Genomic DNA, 17,469 nt, shown 5'->3' with positions numbered 1-17,469 from the left:
GCCATATTGCATTTGTTACTGTAAGTCATATGGCCATGTCCAATCTGAAGAGAACAGATAAATGTAATACTACTGTGTTTCCTAAAGTAGGGGCAATATATTGAGTAGAATTAGGGACTGCGTATAACCAGACATATGGGACAACCAGCACTAACGACTACCAGGGCACCCGTGTGGGACCCACCCAGGTCTCTTATCTCAACAGTCGCTTCTAGATATTTCTTCCCTTCAGCTGGAAATTAATTTTTAAAGCTCTAGGAGAAGACCCACTTTCCTTAAATTTTGGTTCTCTAGCGTAGTTATTGAGAATATTTTTGTCCATGTTACCTTAAAGACCAAGGATTTTTGAACAAATAATTCAGAAAGAGACTTAAATTGATGGGCTTTCTGCTCTACATAGTCTATAGGCTATTATCTGCTTGAAAAGGAGAAGGAATGTAAGTTAACATTTTGAAAATATTACTCTATCACAATGCTACTAGATGATACTAAAATCTTAAGAGTTCAGAGGTTGATGTAACATTTTCTTTACTTTTTTGGTCAAATCACATTTCAGCTCATTAAATTCAATCGCAGCTGGGATGCATCTCTGCTCCTTCCTAGTCTTTTTCCTTCTTCAGACTTTATGTGCATTTTCTGCTCCTCCCCTTCTACTAGCAACATTGCCAGGATTTGAGCTTTTAACATTCAACTCTTAGGGGCAAGAGTAGGCCCTTCAGACCCTGTACATCACTGATAGTCCCTTTAGCAACTTCAGAATGAAATTTTTCTATGGCAAACAAGCATTTTTTATGTGTATAGTAATGATCTTCAGGTTGTCCTTGCACTATTATACTGGCAGGATTTTTATCACTTTCCTCCATACGACCAAGAGACTCCCTCATAGGAGGGAGTAACAGTAAGCCTGCAGCCAACCAGTGCTGTATGAAAATATGTGGCATGTCTCAGGGACATGATCAACTGTCCCCAAACCAAGTGTTGGTCTCAGTCTCTAACGCTAGCACCTTTCTTTCGAATTAAGTAACTGAACTGTGGGCATAGTCCAACTCTAATATCTTAGTGGTATTATCTAGCTCAGTAGTTTTAAACTATGCCTACATCAATTGTTTTAAAATATGAAGATTCCTTTTGAAATAAAAATGTAGCTAAAAAAAGGATATACAGATGACATACAAGTGTGAAAGATGCTCCATATTGTACGTCATCAGGGAAATGCACATTAAAACAATGAGGTATTACTATATACCTACTAGAATGTCCAAAACCCAGAACACTGGACAGCCCAAATTTTGGTGAGGATTTACAGCAATAGGAACTCTCACTGCTGATGAGAATGCAAGATGGTGCAGCATTTGAGAGACAGTTAGGTGGTTTCTAACAAAACTATATATATCCCTTAGAATAATTTCCTGCAATTATGCTTTTTGGTATTTGTCCAAAGGAATTGAAAATGTATGCCCACAAAAACCTGTCCTTAGATGTTTATAGCAGTTCATATGTAATTGCAAAAACTTGACAACAACCAAGATGTCCTTCAGTGGGTAGGTAGATAAATAAATTGTGTTGCAGCCAAACAATGGATATTATTCAGTCATAAAAAAAAAAGAAATAAGCTATCAAGCCATAAACAGACATGGAATAAACTTATACACATATTACCAAGTGAAAAAAGCCAATATAGAAAGGACCTCATGATTTACATCATGTCCAAAGGCAAATCATTGGAAGCAACTACTCTTAATCTGGAGATCTATGAACTAAAAAATATAGGATATCCGACACCTACACAACAAACACAAAATGAACAGAGTCTTTATATGGCATTGACAATGGTGCGATTCATTCACAGTTCAGATTGTTTTTCTTATCATCATTTGTGCCAGAGTAAACAAGCAGAGCTTCATAAAACCCTATTAGTTACTTTTATACCACTTTTGTTTACATCTGAATTTGTCCTGAATATATTGTTCACTGCTATGTGACTGGATAGAACTAAGTGTATCTGACAGTGCCTGACCATTTTTATTAGAAGGGCAATGGGCTATAAACTAGAGAGGTAAAATTACTAGCTACCACTTGCTCTGAGGCCCCCAATACAGAGACCTCTTTGGAAGACTAATAAAGATCATGAAAGCAGGTCTAGAGGATTCTCTTGCATGGAAATATTAAAACTTCAGAGATTGACATGGACTCTGAATTTTTGGAGAGTAAGTGTTTTATAAGGACTTTATTAGACTTTTTTTTTAATATATAACGATTAAATTTTTTTCCATTATAGCTGGTTTACAGCGTTCTGTCAATTTTCTACTAAAACTCTGAAGATAAATTTTTTCTAAGAATAAAGAAAGTATATAGCACAGTAGCTCCACGGTATAGTTGTTAGGTTTAAGAGAGGTGCTGTTGTTTGATGTTAGTTGTGGGTTTATTGATCCTTTTCAGTTACTGAGCTAGCTCTCTGTAAGAATTTGAGAATTATTTCCTAGTTACCCAATGAAGTCTTGTTCATCTTTTTTTTTTATTGCTTTCCTTTATAACATATTTGCTAGAAGTAAGAATGGGAAATTCTCTTGGAAAAAGACAACAAAAGCAGACAGAACTAATTTATATTCAATAATTATTGGCAAACAATTGGGTAAGAGTCAATAACCTCTGTAAAATTTTCTGGGTCTCAACCTAGAATTTATTTTCTTGCAAAGCTGAAATCGAGGAGAATTCTCCTGAACCCCAGCACCACAATACTTTATAAGAAATAAAATAAGTCATCCTTTTACAGCAGCCCTGCATTCTCTGATGCATGTCTTAGGCTGGAATAAAGTGAGTTGCTTTTGTTCCAGAATTACAAGGAGTTCTGCTAGTAAGAATGAAACATTCTAGAATTATATAAAGAGTTACTGATGTTAGAAAATTGACAATTAAGCTAATTATCAAGAAAACCCCACAGCACCCTATCTACCTCTAGAAAAAAAAATCAATGCAAAAAAAAAAATTCCAGGCTAATCAACAATGTATCTCAAAACATGTTGAATGAAAATAAATTATGGAGAAAAATATATACCATGTGATATAATTTAATTTTTAAACACATAAAGCTATATACTACTTATGAATACATACATATGGAAATATATAAACTAGTTTCAGCATGGTAGTTATCTCTGAGGGGAGCACAGTGGTTCTCAAAGCATTTAAATGGCTTTGGAGTTCCCACCGTGGCAGAGTGGGTTAAGAACCTGACTACAGCAGCTTAGATAAATGCAGAGGCAATGGTTCGATCCTGGGCCCAGAGCAGTGGGTTTAAAGGATCTGGCATTGCTGCAGCTCTGGTAGATTGTAGCTGTGGCTTGGATTCAATCCCTGGACCAGGGAATGTCCATAATGCCATGGGTGTGGCCATAAAAATTAAAAAAGAAAGAAAAGAAGTGGCTTTAATGGCATCTGCAACATATAGTTGCTGGGTATAATGGATGTTTGTAATATTATTCTCTATGCTTTTCTATATGCCTTACATATTTCATAAGTTAAAAAAACTTACAGAGATTCAGAATACTTTCCAAATAATATCCCAAACAAGATATAAGGAGGGGACGTTGGATACAGACTAGCACAGAACCTAAAAGATCACAAAATGGAACAAAACAAGAATGATGGGGAGGAAAAAGGATAAGGATGAAGAGAAAGTAAATCCCATTAGTCTGAATCTCTATAGGTTTCATCAATTTCTAAGAGTTTTAGCCTATGCTCACTCAAAAGTCAGAGCACAAAACAAGGGGACATGCGCAATTATTTAACTATTGCATTACTCATTCTGGGTTGTCATACTCTTAACACTTGATCTGATCAGCAATAGATCTAATTTGCTTGCCTGTCAGGGTAACCCAGACCTTTAATCCTGAGGTTTCAGAGTCCTCAAATGTTTTACCCTTGGGCTATGGTTGCTATTATTTTCAGTGTGTGGTAATCACTGAGTTTAAAGGTATCAAAAGATGACTTCGTGAGTTCCCTGGATTTTAGACCTACTTTCCACCCTCACTTGTGTAGGGATAATCCTAGATCTTCACTGGAATATGATGATAAAGCTTACTGAAATAAGGATGAATTCCCCAACCAGCATGGTAGGTAATTCCCTTCTTTACTAATTCAATAGCTCAAGGATACCAAAATATCCAAGTGGAAGTCATAATTTCAGGCTCAGTGGATCCATTATTATATCCCTTGGTCAAAGCATTACTTTACCAGCCCTGAGGTGAACTGTTAATCTAGCAGATCCTAAGATTGCATATATGAGAAACGAATTCCATAAGTTGAATCACTGGAAGAGACAGTGAGACAGTCAATCCGACGTCTATACATAATTTCCAAATCCACATAGTTCAGCTTCTGAGCACATAGAAAAACTATTTGTCATTAGTTCAATGCATAAACTGCATCCTTGAGAACAGATCCTACACCTTGTAGAGTGTGATACTCAAGTTGGTACCTTAACTGAGCTCTTAATAAGTTTAATAAGCATAATGTACACAAGACGGTAAGAGAGGATCACATAGGTAGTCATTTATCCTTAGTCATACCTCTCATATGAGAAAAAGTATCTGAACCAAAGTTACACAGATCTGATGTTGGTAAATCAAGCATTCAAAACCCTCAAAGAATAGTGTTCACAGAGGCACTGCAGATAAAGGAAACTCATATATGAAAAATGAGAAATGGATTGACAATTCCAGGGTTGAATGGTCTGATATAAGCAACCTGCCCCTAAGTGAATACCTGGTCTTTCTTTCTTTTTTTTTGTTTTGTTTTGTTTTGTTTTGTCTTTTGTCCTTTTTAGGGCCACACCCGCAGCACATGGAGGTTCCCAGGCTAGGTGTCTAATTGGAGCTACAGCTGCTGGCCTACGCCAGAGCCACAGCAACAACAGATCTGAACTGCATCTGTGACCTACACCACAGCTCACAGCAACGCCAGATCCTTAACCCACTGAACGAGGCCAGGGATCGAACTCGCAACCTCATGGTTCCTAGTCGGATTCGTTTCCACTGGACCATGACAGGAACTCTGATACCTGGTCTTTCTGAGGAATGATATCAAATCAAGGGCTTAGTGCTGATCTCTGCTAGCAAGAAGGTAGTCAGAAATTATCAGCCCTACCAACAGGCAGCCTCTATTCCTGCCATTATCGCTACTCTGTTCATAGGCCCACTGTGTAAGCACTAGGATAACCAAGGAGAAAGACTGGCTAGTGTCCATGGGTTGAGTCATCTTATGCAGCTGATATTTAGTGACTCCTGTGAGGTAGATGCTGGTGGGACATGAGACGTGATGATTCTCAGTCTGTGCGCCCACTCCCATAAGTCTATCCAGTGTGTCTCTCCCTCAAAAGTCTTTGTTTCTGGTTGCTAAATCTTGATTTTTCAACATCTCTGGATAACCAGACTATTCACCATGGCCCGTAAGTCCATGGATATCCACCCTTTAGCTCAATTCTTTATTCACACAGCACAAATATACAAATGCATGGCTTGCAACTCTGCCAACTGGGAAGATTTCTCTTAACTTTTCCTCATGACCACCTCTAAGAAGGTTTAGTGTAGCGATGATTCACTCTTGCTTAGAAGTTATATATTGAGTTCTGTTAATTGTTGAAGGAAACGGCCCAGAAACCATAAATGTTTTTTGAGAGAGGTGACAGGGGAACTTGAACTTCCTGTTCATAAAATTTACTTGTGATTCCTGAATCTGCTTGAACAGTTCTGTCACTGAACAGGGATTATTTTTCATAAGGAATACTCTCAGGAAAAGGAGAGTGATGGTGAAAGATATGTTTAAGTCTTAACCTCAGTGCATCAGAACATGACCTTAATTAGAAATAAGGTCTTTGCAAATATCGTCAAGTTAAGATGAGATCAGCAGAGCATGAGGGAAATTTTGGGTATGGTAAAATATTCCTTATTTTGATTAGGATGGTGAGCCAATGAGTTCAAAACTTATTGAACTCCATACTAAAATGGGTTCATTTTATTGAATCCTTAAATAAAGGTGATTTTAACAGGTGAAATTAATGAATTAGTCAATATTTCAAAGTCATGGTTGTTGTTAGTCAATTTTTGTTCTTCATGCCTCTGGGCTACTTCATGCCAGTTACTAATCTGATTACTAAATAAAAATTAATTCTGTTACCATAAGAATGTAGGATGATGATGACCACATAGTAGGGGCAGGGAGAGTTTGTCTGGAACTCAGTGGTTCAATAAGTGCCTAATGGCATTTCCATGTAAATTGGCAATTCAAGCAAAGCAGATACAAGAATACCTCCCCTCCCTTCTCCATCAGTTCTTCATACCCATACACTTCAGATACAATAGAATTCTGAGTAACTATGTTGAATTTCATAAAAACTCCAGGAGCTAGATTGTTATTCATGAAGTTTGGGGTGACACTTGAGGGAAGTGATACAAGAAGGCTAGGACAAAGGAGGTACAAGATAAGATATTCTTTAATTAAAGGCTGAGGTTTTACACCTATCTAAAGTCAGGAGTTAAGGGGCTTCTCTGAATATAGTAGGAAACCAGATCTAGTCTTCTTATATAAAGCTGGGAACAGGGATAACATTGATCTGTCCCTGAACCTGGACCTAAAAAGTATCTTTCTATCACTCATATATAGCAGCAATTGCTAACTTATTCTTTATAAATTTTGGTACTTCTGAATTTCTAAAAAAAAAAATACTGATGATAGAATGAGTCTAAATTATAACTGGGGGAACTGATACATTTAATTTGGGGCATATTGAGTTTAAGGAGTGTTTGGGACAGCTCAATGTCTCAAATGTCCAGCAAGCTTATCTACAGAAACTTAAAGAAAAGTGTGTCCCAAAGATATGCACTGGGAGTGATGGAGGAAAGGACTGGAGCTAGATGATACCACTAAAGAATGATGTGTAAAATAAGAAGAATATTGGGCAAAAGTCAGAAGTCGGCTGTTCACCACACTTGAAGGGTTAGGAGGAACATAAATGGTCACAGACAGAGCAAGGTAACTAGGAGAAGATGGTGTTACCAACACCAAGCACATAGAACAAGTCAACATGCATAAGAGAAACATGGAAGCTGCAAATTGGAAAACGTTCCTTGGAATTGGCAATGAGATATTAGTTCATAAGCTTCAAGAGCAGTTTACAAAGTGTGGGAGGCTAAAAGTGAATCACAGTGAATTGAGGAGTAAAAGGTAAATGAGAGAAAAGAATACAGTTAATAATATAGAAAAAGAGGAATAAAGATAGAGTAAGAAATTTACAGGAGATGTGTCAGAAGAAACAGTGGGAAAACGCAATGTCAGGGAAACACAGTGTCAAGTTAGGTAGTTTGAGAATGGAATACACTCGGCTCTCTTAAAAAGTAAGGAAAATGAGCCAGTATCAAAGATAAATTAATCATGTAGGAGAAAGAAATGTTAGGAAATGGGACGTCTGTATGGATGAGGAAGGAAGTGGATTTAAGAGAACAGATGAAGAAACGCAGGGTAAGAAGAGAGGTCCTTATTTTTAAGAAATGAAGAAAAGTCTGTCAAATGGTTATAAGTACAAATAAGCATCTGGGTAGGGAAATAAAAGGTTATCCAAAAGGGAGTATGTATAATTGTATATGGAAGGGATGGTCAACAGGGATCTTCTATATAGCACAGGGAACTCTACTCAATATTCTGTAATAACCTATATGGGAGAAAAATGTGAAAAAAAAAAAAAAGGAGTGTGTATAGAGTCCTTGAAGTAATTAAAGATATTTGAAAGTCATCAACCTGAAAAGAATGCTTTGCAAGACAAAAGTCTATTTCTTTGAGATAATCATATTACCTCAGCCATGCTAAATCCAGCACATTTAGAAAATGACTATATCTAAAAACATATTCACAATTTAAGTCTCAGAGGTAAAATTAACTTTGTCACTAAAAAGTCTGCATAGGAATACAAAGCATGATTTTCTAAGTATATCTTTCCCAAAGGGACCTGCTTTGATAGAAAATAAAGGTTTGGATCATGATGAATCAGGTGGCCTCTATCTTATAAGGTTACTCTTATAAAATAATATCCTTTCTCTGGCTAAATATTATATTAGATAAGAAGGTGTGCTGTCTCAGATATCTGGTTACATCTCATTCATTTAGACTGTTCCTCTAATCCTTTCTTCAGAGAATGCAGGCTTCCTTGTTTGCCCAACAGGTAAATATCTTTGCCTATTAATGCAAAAGACATACATATTAAACTGTACGCCATCGAGGCCAATGAAAACCAGATTATTATAATGGTTTTTTTCTCTGTGTTGTCAAATAGCATTTTTAGTTAGTAAAAAAGGATTTCCTCACTCCCCCTTACCTAGTGTGTAACTATTTGACGAGTAGTATCAGTAAAACATGCAGTTTACTGACCTGATTACAATGTTGAGCCCATCAGTTATATTGTTATGAAGGAAGAAGTAGCACTGTTTTCTTGTTCTCCAAGTCACCAGTGTAAGGCATCCCAGCTTGACCCAGGAGGAATCAGAATGAAATCACTTTGAGAAATAAAGGGTCAGAGAAACTCAGACATTGTCCCAGTGATGCCTGAAACCTACATCACAGTGGACTGAATAGTTTGCTAGGGCTTTTGTTACCCCGTGATCTTAGCTGCTTGCCAATGGGAACAACAACAGCAGTGAAAGCGCATATTTTTATTTTTATTTTTTAAATTAAAGTGTATCAAATATACATTTTATACACACACACTGGTATGTCTGTTACTCAGATGGGTTGTGTGTGGTGGGGAAAAGTGTTAGCAGCTAATATAAAACAGATGTGTTGGCAGGTTAAATGTTTAGCTCTTCAATGACGCTTCCAATCCTATTGTTATGAGAGTCCATAACAATCAAAAATTTAATTGGGGGTTTAGAGAGGCTCTCCTAACTTGGTAAGAATGATACATTGCTGTTCAAGTCACAAATTTAGCCTCAGCCTGTGCAGCTGGGGTTTTCTAGAGCACGATTTCATACCACTTTCCTGGACCTCCACATACCCCTAAGCAGAGTTAATTCATATTGGACACAGTTTCCTACAACTCACTGTTATAAAGTAATCAGATATGAAGCAAGTCTGCTGTCCAAGCGTTAACACCTTACTGCGGGCGCCACCTGCCACGCAGTGCTGTGAGTCTGAGATATGGTGTCCAGAAAAAAGGGATTACGTGAACAGACATTTTTCAGAAATAATGACTTATGAGTGCCAGTCTCATTTCCCTTTGCCTGGTGATACCCCCATAGAGGCCACTGCAAAAGGATTCAGCAGCTTGCAAGAGGCAGAACTTGAGCTCTAAAATATCCAAAGGAGAGTGAATGTTTCTTTTTTCTTCTCTGGAGCATTGCTAATCACAATCTTCTTATCACAGCCTAGATGCTGCATGAGATAAACCTATTTGACACTCTAAAAATAGCATCTTCTGAGCTACTTCTCTGTCTTGTGAAGTTCCCAAAGGAAAGCTATGGAATGATTTGTAGCTCATTGTAACCAGAATCTACACAATCGGGGAACTCTTGTGTTGTTTTTTTTTTTTTGCTTTTTTTTTTTTTAAATCCTGGAAGTCGCCAGGTGGAGGATGTTTTCGGCTGGAGTCTTTGATTTGTGTTCACACCCACCATAAAAGAGGCTGCTGGTATCTGCCTTCCTCAAAGCTCTGTAAAGTTTTTTTTTCTCAATTTGAGCTGAGAAAAGTAATGTCCACATTCGTTATCTGGCCGCCTTCCTGGGGGCCAAACAGACTTGCTATTTGAGATAATTAGGGCAGAGCCAACATCCCTACCTTCTGGACAGCAAAGTCTCCAATGGCTTAACCAAAACTTTAGAAGAAAGTCACCAGTTCTATAGTGTTTCCTACCTATCACCATTTATAAAACTAAATCATTTTATTATCCTTTTACTAGGCCTAGGCCAATTATTTATGGGTTATTTATTTCAGAAATAAAATATGGGGACATCAAAGGAGGGGCAAAAGATCCTATTTTCTTCCCTATCCAACTATCAATCTAAGTCTTGGCTTTATCATTTTTTGAAACAAATAAGTGTGATATTTAGATCCATGTTCCTTTTTTTTTTTTTTGCTTTTTAGGGCCACACTTTGGGCACATGTAAGTTCCCAAGCTAGGGGTCAAGTTGGAGCTATTGCTGCTGGCCTACACCACAGCAACAGCCACACCCACAGCAACTCGGGATCCGAGGCGCATCTGTGACCTACACCATAGCTCAAGGTAACGCCAGATCCTTAACCCACTGAGCGAGGCCAGGGATCAAATGTCCATCCTCATGGGTACTAATCGGGTTTGTTACTGCTGAGCCACAATGGGAACTCCCACTATTCATTCTTTTCACAATTCACAGGAACCAGAACACTGTTAATTGCAAAGTATGTTCCAAATAAGAATGGCATGAAATGGAATTTCTGAAGAGTCGAGGAATGCTGTGGCAGTTTCTGGTGAGGTAGCTGATTCTTTTTTAGGAATGGTTTTAAGAATAGCCCTGCTACTAGCAACATTAAGGCTGGATGAGACATCAACTTCAACTAAAAGAAAACAGTACTCGTTAAACTTTTACTCTTGAGAAAATTAAGAAATCTCCACACTTCAAAAAAGTTAAAAAAACCGAAAATCTCCCATTGATAGAAATGCAACTTCTCAGAGCCCATGAATGTTTCCTACAGAACTTCCTATACGAGCTAAGCCAGTTTCTCTCTACACACTCCTGGGTTGCTAAGCCGTCCTCAGGCACTGTGGATAGGGCACTTCTCCCCTGTCCTCCACACCCTACTAGTTTAAACACAAAAAGAAAGGAAACAAACAAAAACAATGCTTTCCTTGTCCACCATACTGGGGATTAAATTTTCCTTCACAGGACATCAACGTTTCATTTCCCAGTCAAAAGGATACCCCATCCAATACCTTTGCAAGGTAGACATCGGGACCTTACCTGGGATCTGGTTTTAATAGGCCAGAGGACCAGCTGACAGAAGGGTAAATGTTTCAGAAGGATGAATGCCAGACTGTGGGGAAAATAAGAAGGCAGTTAAATAATATTTATGAAAAAAAAGAATATTTATGACAGAGTTTGGGCATCCTTCAAAGTAACCTGGGGTCAAGTTTTAAGGGGGAAAAACTGTAATTGCAATGTATACATGTAAGGATAACCTGACCCCCTTGCTGTACAGTGGGAAAAAAAAAAAAAAAAAAAAAAAAGAAAAAAAAAAAAAAGAGTAAGTAGCCTGTTGGAGAAGTTCTTGGAGCCAAGGCATTGGAGTCAAACACACTTTGGTCAAAATCTCTTCTTTGTTGTGCAGATCTCTATCACATAAGCTAATCATCTAAAGTCTCTAAACCTCATTTTCCTCTTCTATAGAATGCATTTCAGCTGCCTGGGTCTGTGTATCAGAGACCCATGTTAGGGACCCAGAAATATTCAAGTGAGAGATATGGACCATGCACAGTAACAGAGGAAACAAATACACATTGAAAGATATTTTCCATAAAAATCCTTAAAATTTTTTTCTGCAGTTATTCAAATGTTAAACAGGTTAAAATATTTTCTGCTCTGACAGTCATGTGAGGAACATGTTTAGTTAAGGCAGCCCTGTGCAGAGGTGAAAAACAGGGTGCTTTGCTTCTGGACAGCTTGATCAAGGTGGTCTCAAGCATCCTCTCAGCCTGACTAAACTTAGAAGGGCTTCTTCCTGACTGGAGGCCCTTTATTTCCCTTTTCTTGGAACTTGTATTTTAGAAACCTTATCACTGTAAATCCTTTCTCTGTCCCTTTGAATTGTATGTAAATCTCCTCCCAGCCTCTTGCCAGTTTTACAACCCAGAAAATGTTTTTTCTCAAGGATCTAGCAATCATTTTGAAATGTAAACACTGAAGGATAAAGTGCCCCAATCTCCCAGTTTCTGTGGAGGGTAGCAGTCGAATTTCCATGGATGCCAATTAGCAAACACAGGTGGCCTCGTCACAAAAGAAAAAAAAAAATTTGCAAACTCAGGAATGACTAAATGTGCTTAACAAACCCCATGGATCCACCTGCTCTCTAATGTCCTCCAATATTTTCCTACTAGCTTACCCCCAGGGTTTAAAACCCTCTGCCTTTTGTTTCAGTGAGGCCAAGTATCCAGACTTGCTCTGGCTTCTCTGTCCTACTGCTGGCAATAGAATCAGAATAAAATCAACTTCTGCCTATTCATCTTATCCAGTGACATTTTTTTCTATAATAAGCTTGACTTTTGCTTTGGAGCCTCCCTCTTGGCCATAAGTGCCTCTGTCAACATCAAATCCAGGATAGTTTCTAAAACCTTCAAAGGGTAATGAACTGCAGGACGATGAAACTTGCAGTGGAGGTGAGCTTAAGGGAAGTCTGTCTATACCAGGAGCCCTGTAAGGTCTGCTACAGAATGTCTCTCTCCTAACATCTTTCTCTTGTAAGCCTACCTCCTGCGCACCTCTCAGGGTAAATTGGTGGAGTGGTAACAGCCTTATATTTGTTCCTATATGAATGGTCTTTTGCAATGTGACTTTGCCCTCTCTCTTCTCAAGAGATGTAGTCTTTTACTCCAACTATTGAGTCTGGGCATGGTCTTATGCCTTGATTTAATTAATGGGACACTAGCTAATATGACTAAAGCAGAAACATCAAGTGTGCATGGGAGCTTGCCCTTTCTTGCATGCTACTGGGACCCAGACTGCCTCCAAATAATGAGGAAGCACATGAAGAGATCCCAGCCATCACAGTCTCCCCAGCTAAGTTCCCACACATCAGAGTGAGGACATTTTAGATCTATTATGTTCCAAAACATCTAGCCAGCCTACAGAATCATGATACATGATGCATATTTGTGGTGTGAAGCATTTGGGTTACACTTTTTTTTTTTTTTTTTTAATATAGCAAAAGCTGATGGAGTTCCTGTCATGGTGTAGTGAAAACGAATCCAACTAGGAACCATGAGGTTGCAGGTTTGATCCCTGGCCTCGCTCAGTGGGTTAAGGATCTGGCGTTGCCCTGAGCTGTGGTGTAGGGTGCAGATGTGGCTCGGTTCCTGCATTGATGTGGCTGTGGCTAGGAGCTGCAGCTCTGATTGGACCCCTAGCATGGGAACCTCCATATGCCGAGAGTGCGGTACTAAAAAGCAAAAAAAAACCACAAAAACAAAAAGCGGGAAAAAAACAACTTATAACATCAGGATGCTATATTTACTAAGAAAGCATGAATGAGTTCCCAACCAAGAAAAATGACTAGAAATTACCTGGAGAAGAAGAGCTTTCCAGGAAAACATTCCTTCATATGGTGAGCCTCAAACCTGAAAGGTTAGGTGAAATTTAAAAGAAGTTTTTTCAGGTAATTGAGAGTATTAGAGAAAATCAATCTCTCTGAAAAACTAAAAATATCTCAGCTTTGAATACTTTTTTCATTCTTATTAGACTTGAAAGCTTGCCCATTGATCTAGCAAGAACAATTTGCTAATAGTTAGGCTGGCAAGGCAGGATTGTTACCAAAAGGGTGTGTGAGGGGCCCCTTTAGTTCACAAAAGTCATTGCTGCAATGGGAGAAAAAAATGAAGAAGCAGTAGCCACGAAAAATGCCTCTGTTTCCTGTAATTCAGGTGAACTTAAACTCTTATCATGGGAAAATGACTTCCAAGCCTAAAGTCACCCCATGCAGTATCTGATGCCATCTGCAGAGAAAAAGCAATCTTTAAGTCAAGTTCTCCCCCCAGGAGATCCTACAATACTCTTACATTCCTTTAACACTGCAAGTACTTCTACCTCTCCTCCTCCTTTTTCTCCTCCTTCTTCATCTTTCGTGAATATAAACAATATGCACTTGTCCATCTTTCCCATTAGACCTGAAGTTCATTGAGGACTGGGTTTGTGCTTAATTCATGTTTTTAATCTCCTATAGTACAGGGTACAGAGAAGGTGCTCAATAAATATCTGTTACATAAACGAATGGAAGAGGACAAGTGCTATGTAAAACATGGAGTAAAATCCGGATAATTCTGTTCTTATTCCCAAGGCCTGAACAGGGAGCGTGGCAAAAAGTGGCCACCATTGTCATGGCAAATAAAGTTTATACTACAAAAAGCTGCATGATGCATGAAAGTGTGTCATTTTTTTTTTTCAAGAAGGCACCTGAAATTCCACCAGAAATCATGACATGATGCCTCTATAATATGTCTATTTGAGTGAATTCCAGACAGTATTTGCTACTTGCCTCTCTTCTTTTTGTTTGGAAGAACAGAAGGCCTGAGCCAAGGACAGATTTCATGGTGTTCCAAAACAAAAATTTCCTCCTGAGATAGCATATGAATAACAAGTTGCATCTAGAGGTAAACATTTTTTGGAAGCTCAAACTAATTAAAAACAGTATTGTTTGCTTTCAACTGGTTGATAGAGTGAGAATATTTTTACTATTTCAGTTTGCTTATACCCCAAAACGAAAAAAATTTTTAAAAAGCCCTTCCCTTATAAAATATTTATTGTTTTATATTTTAAAAGAAAGCACCAAATCAATTCTACTTTGAAAGGCACATTAAAAATGTAAGCACAAAGCACAGGACACATTTCACAGAAGATTGGAACTGCTAACAGTTTTTTTTTGTTGTTTTTTTTTTTCATCTACCAGAAGAAATCAAATGAAGCCAGTTTGCCTCTGGGGTTTTAAACATCATTACAATTCATCTTAATAATGAAGTTAAAATTAACTGAAAGAAGACAAAATGGAAAAAAAAAATCCTCACATCACTAACATGGATTTATTCATGGTAAAATGGATAAAAGTAATATCCTTTGGGTATAGTTAAGAAAAAAAAAATCAAAATAACCAACACATAGGTAACCCATGACTTAAGCAGCACCTCAGTCATCTTGTGTTTATGGAAGCATGAACTAATGTGTACATACACACTTTATACGTGTATATAAACATATGTTGAGAATATACACATTCACATTCAGTAAAAAATAAATGCAACCACCAAGAAACCTTTAAACTATTTCCAAAAACGCTACCTTAGAGACTGTCCACACTTATCATGGAATTCTCTTTCTGATGTTGCACATAAGTAATAGCAGGAACTCAGGTCTGCTTCATGTAAGCTTCCCCTTTGCCTTTGTGGAATCTTTCTGTTGAGGAATTAAAAAAACTGATGAAAAGGTCGAAAGGGGGCCTCTCCACTCTACAGGGGCCTCACATGTTTCCACGAGCACTCCTGCTTTGACTTTCTTCCTTCCCCTCTGAGAGAAAGAACAAAACAGGTACCTTGCTCCTTGGAAATGGACAGAATTTCATTTTAACCAATTAAATCCTTTCAGAAAACTAAAGCTGTCACACTGGAAATGTAATGATGCTAACAACAATGAATTGCAAATCCATGGTACACACTGGAAGATGCAGTGTGTGCTTGTCTGTCAGGTGGGAATACTGCTTACTCTTTCACACTCTTCTGGGGTCAAGTTCAGAATTCAACCATTCCTCTTCGAACCAGTGAATTATTTTTGCTTTAGTTGAAAAAAAAAAAAATGTAAGTTTCCCTAGGAGGTACACAAAGCTACAAACTACAGGAATGCAACATGATTCTTTTATGTATGTATGTTGCTTTTTTGAGGAGTGGTGGTGGTGATTATTGAAACTGAGAACTGAGAGAGATAATTAACTTGATATTTCTTAATATTAAGCATAATATTTCTTTAGTGTTCTGGAGAAACCAAACATAAAGAGAGACTTCTTTTTTTCTTTTCTTTTTCTTCTTCTTTTTTTTCTTTTTTTGATTTTTAGGGCCGGACTTGAGACATATGGAGGTTCCAGGCTAGCAGTCGAATCAGAGCTACAGCTGCTGGCCCACGCCACAGCCACAGCCACAGCAATACCAGATACACAGGGACCACATCTGTCCCCTACACCACAGCTTGCGGCAATGCCAGATCCTTAACCCACTGAGCAAGGCGAGGGATCGAACCCTCATTCTCATGGATATTAGTTGGGTTTGTTACCACTGAGCCACAATGGGAACTCCCAAGAACAATGTATTTTAGGAAACAGAGAAGGCTCAAATTATCATGGAGTTTTGACCTTTTCAAATAAACAAGTTCAGAAAGGTTGAGGATGAAATCAAGACTATTTGTTCCTAAAATACAGGGATCATCCTCTCTCTCTCTCTCTCTCTCCCTTCCTCCCTCTCTCTTTTTCTCTGTAATAATCACCCCTAATTAATCTGAGTTTTTAATCTGTCATTCAGATTGCTTTAAATATTTAGCATTTTCCCTCATACTACTAAATGCAGAGTAATAATAAGGTATCCAAAAGTCACAAATAACACATTGTGTATGTTTTAAGATTTTACCATTGGAGAATTTATTATATAATTAATCCTAAGTATCCTTTGAGAAAACATTTGAAAAGTTACATGCTATCTGTATAACTGGGCAATACATGCACAGAAAATTTTTCCAGAAAACATTTATTTACATAATAAAAACAGAGATGACTCACATGGAGAAATTAACATGAATGGGAGCTTGATATCTAAGATTTTAAATGACTTAATAAGTTTTCATTGAAAACACAGAATCATAGCAAGTGAGCAGTTGTGAATATGATATGTGATAGAAAGCTATGAAGGTGTCCCCATTGTGATGCAGTGGAAACAAATCCTACTAGTATCCATGAGGATGCAGGTTCAATCCCTGGTCTTGCTCAGTGGGATCCAGCATTGCTGTGAGCTGTAGTGTAGGCCAGCAGCTAAAGCTCCAATTCGACCTTAGCCTAGAAACTTCTATATGCTGCAAGCGTGGCCCTAAAAAGCAAAAAGCAAAAAAAAAAAAGAATAATAATAATCTGTGTATTTTCCATCTATTCACCTTTCTGACTTGTATTCTGGGTTATATCTTCAGTTCTGTCCAGCTGGCTATTCTTCACATCTCTTGAATTATAAAAAGAAATCTATGCAATCTGGTGTTCTATCATGTATACATAATGGTTTAGATATCACCCCCAAATTAAGAATAAAAAAGTGCTTAATATCCCTCAATTGGTTACTTCATATATTCATTATATTCATGTTTTTTACATAATGCTTTTTATTTTTTTTCCATTATAGCTGGTTTACAGTGTTCTGTCAATTTTCTACTGAACAGCATGGCGACCCAGTTACACGTAAATGTATACATTCTTTTTTCTCATATTATCATGCTCCATCATAAGTGACTAGACAGTTTCCAGTGTTACACAGCAGGATCTCATTGCCAATATTTATGTATAGGAGGTAGTTTATCTTAATGGCTAGGTGCACAGGCTCCAGAGCCATACAGCTTGGATTCACATCCCAGTACTTCACTTACTAGCTACATGATCTTGTGCAAATTTATACTGCTTCCTGACATCAACTTAGTTTGTAAAACCGAGATAATTCTATCAGTTAG

General features: G+C 37.8%; 1 long non-coding RNA gene across 10 annotated transcripts in view; it reads right to left on the bottom strand.

The window, feature by feature from the left end:
* The window catches only part of LOC100626591 (uncharacterized), a 229,355-nt gene that overhangs the window by 15,726 nt on the left and 196,160 nt on the right, over positions 1–17,469 (bottom strand). For 2 of the 10 annotated variants that reach the window (XR_014838532.1, XR_014838531.1), the window contains 4 exons: positions 15,079–15,174; positions 13,296–13,349; positions 10,981–11,053; positions 8,419–8,513 (listed from right to left, as the gene is read on the bottom strand). This is a non-coding gene — a long non-coding RNA (uncharacterized LOC100626591). Of the gene's footprint in view, positions 1–4,769; positions 8,544–10,119; positions 11,054–13,295; positions 13,350–15,060; positions 15,175–17,469 lie in introns of those variants that run through there. The other 8 variants (XR_014838526.1, XR_014838530.1, XR_014838529.1 and 5 more) reach the window with 8 other exon arrangements.

This window comes from Sus scrofa, chromosome 2 (genome assembly GCF_054392235.1).
Source record: "Sus scrofa isolate SSC_HxYL_T2T_F1_AM1 chromosome 2, Sscrofa_HxYL_maternal_Yorkshire_Landrace_v2.0, whole genome shotgun sequence".
NCBI lineage: Eukaryota > Metazoa > Chordata > Mammalia > Artiodactyla > Suidae > Sus > Sus scrofa.
This window is presented reverse-complemented; position numbering and strand designations above follow the sequence as displayed.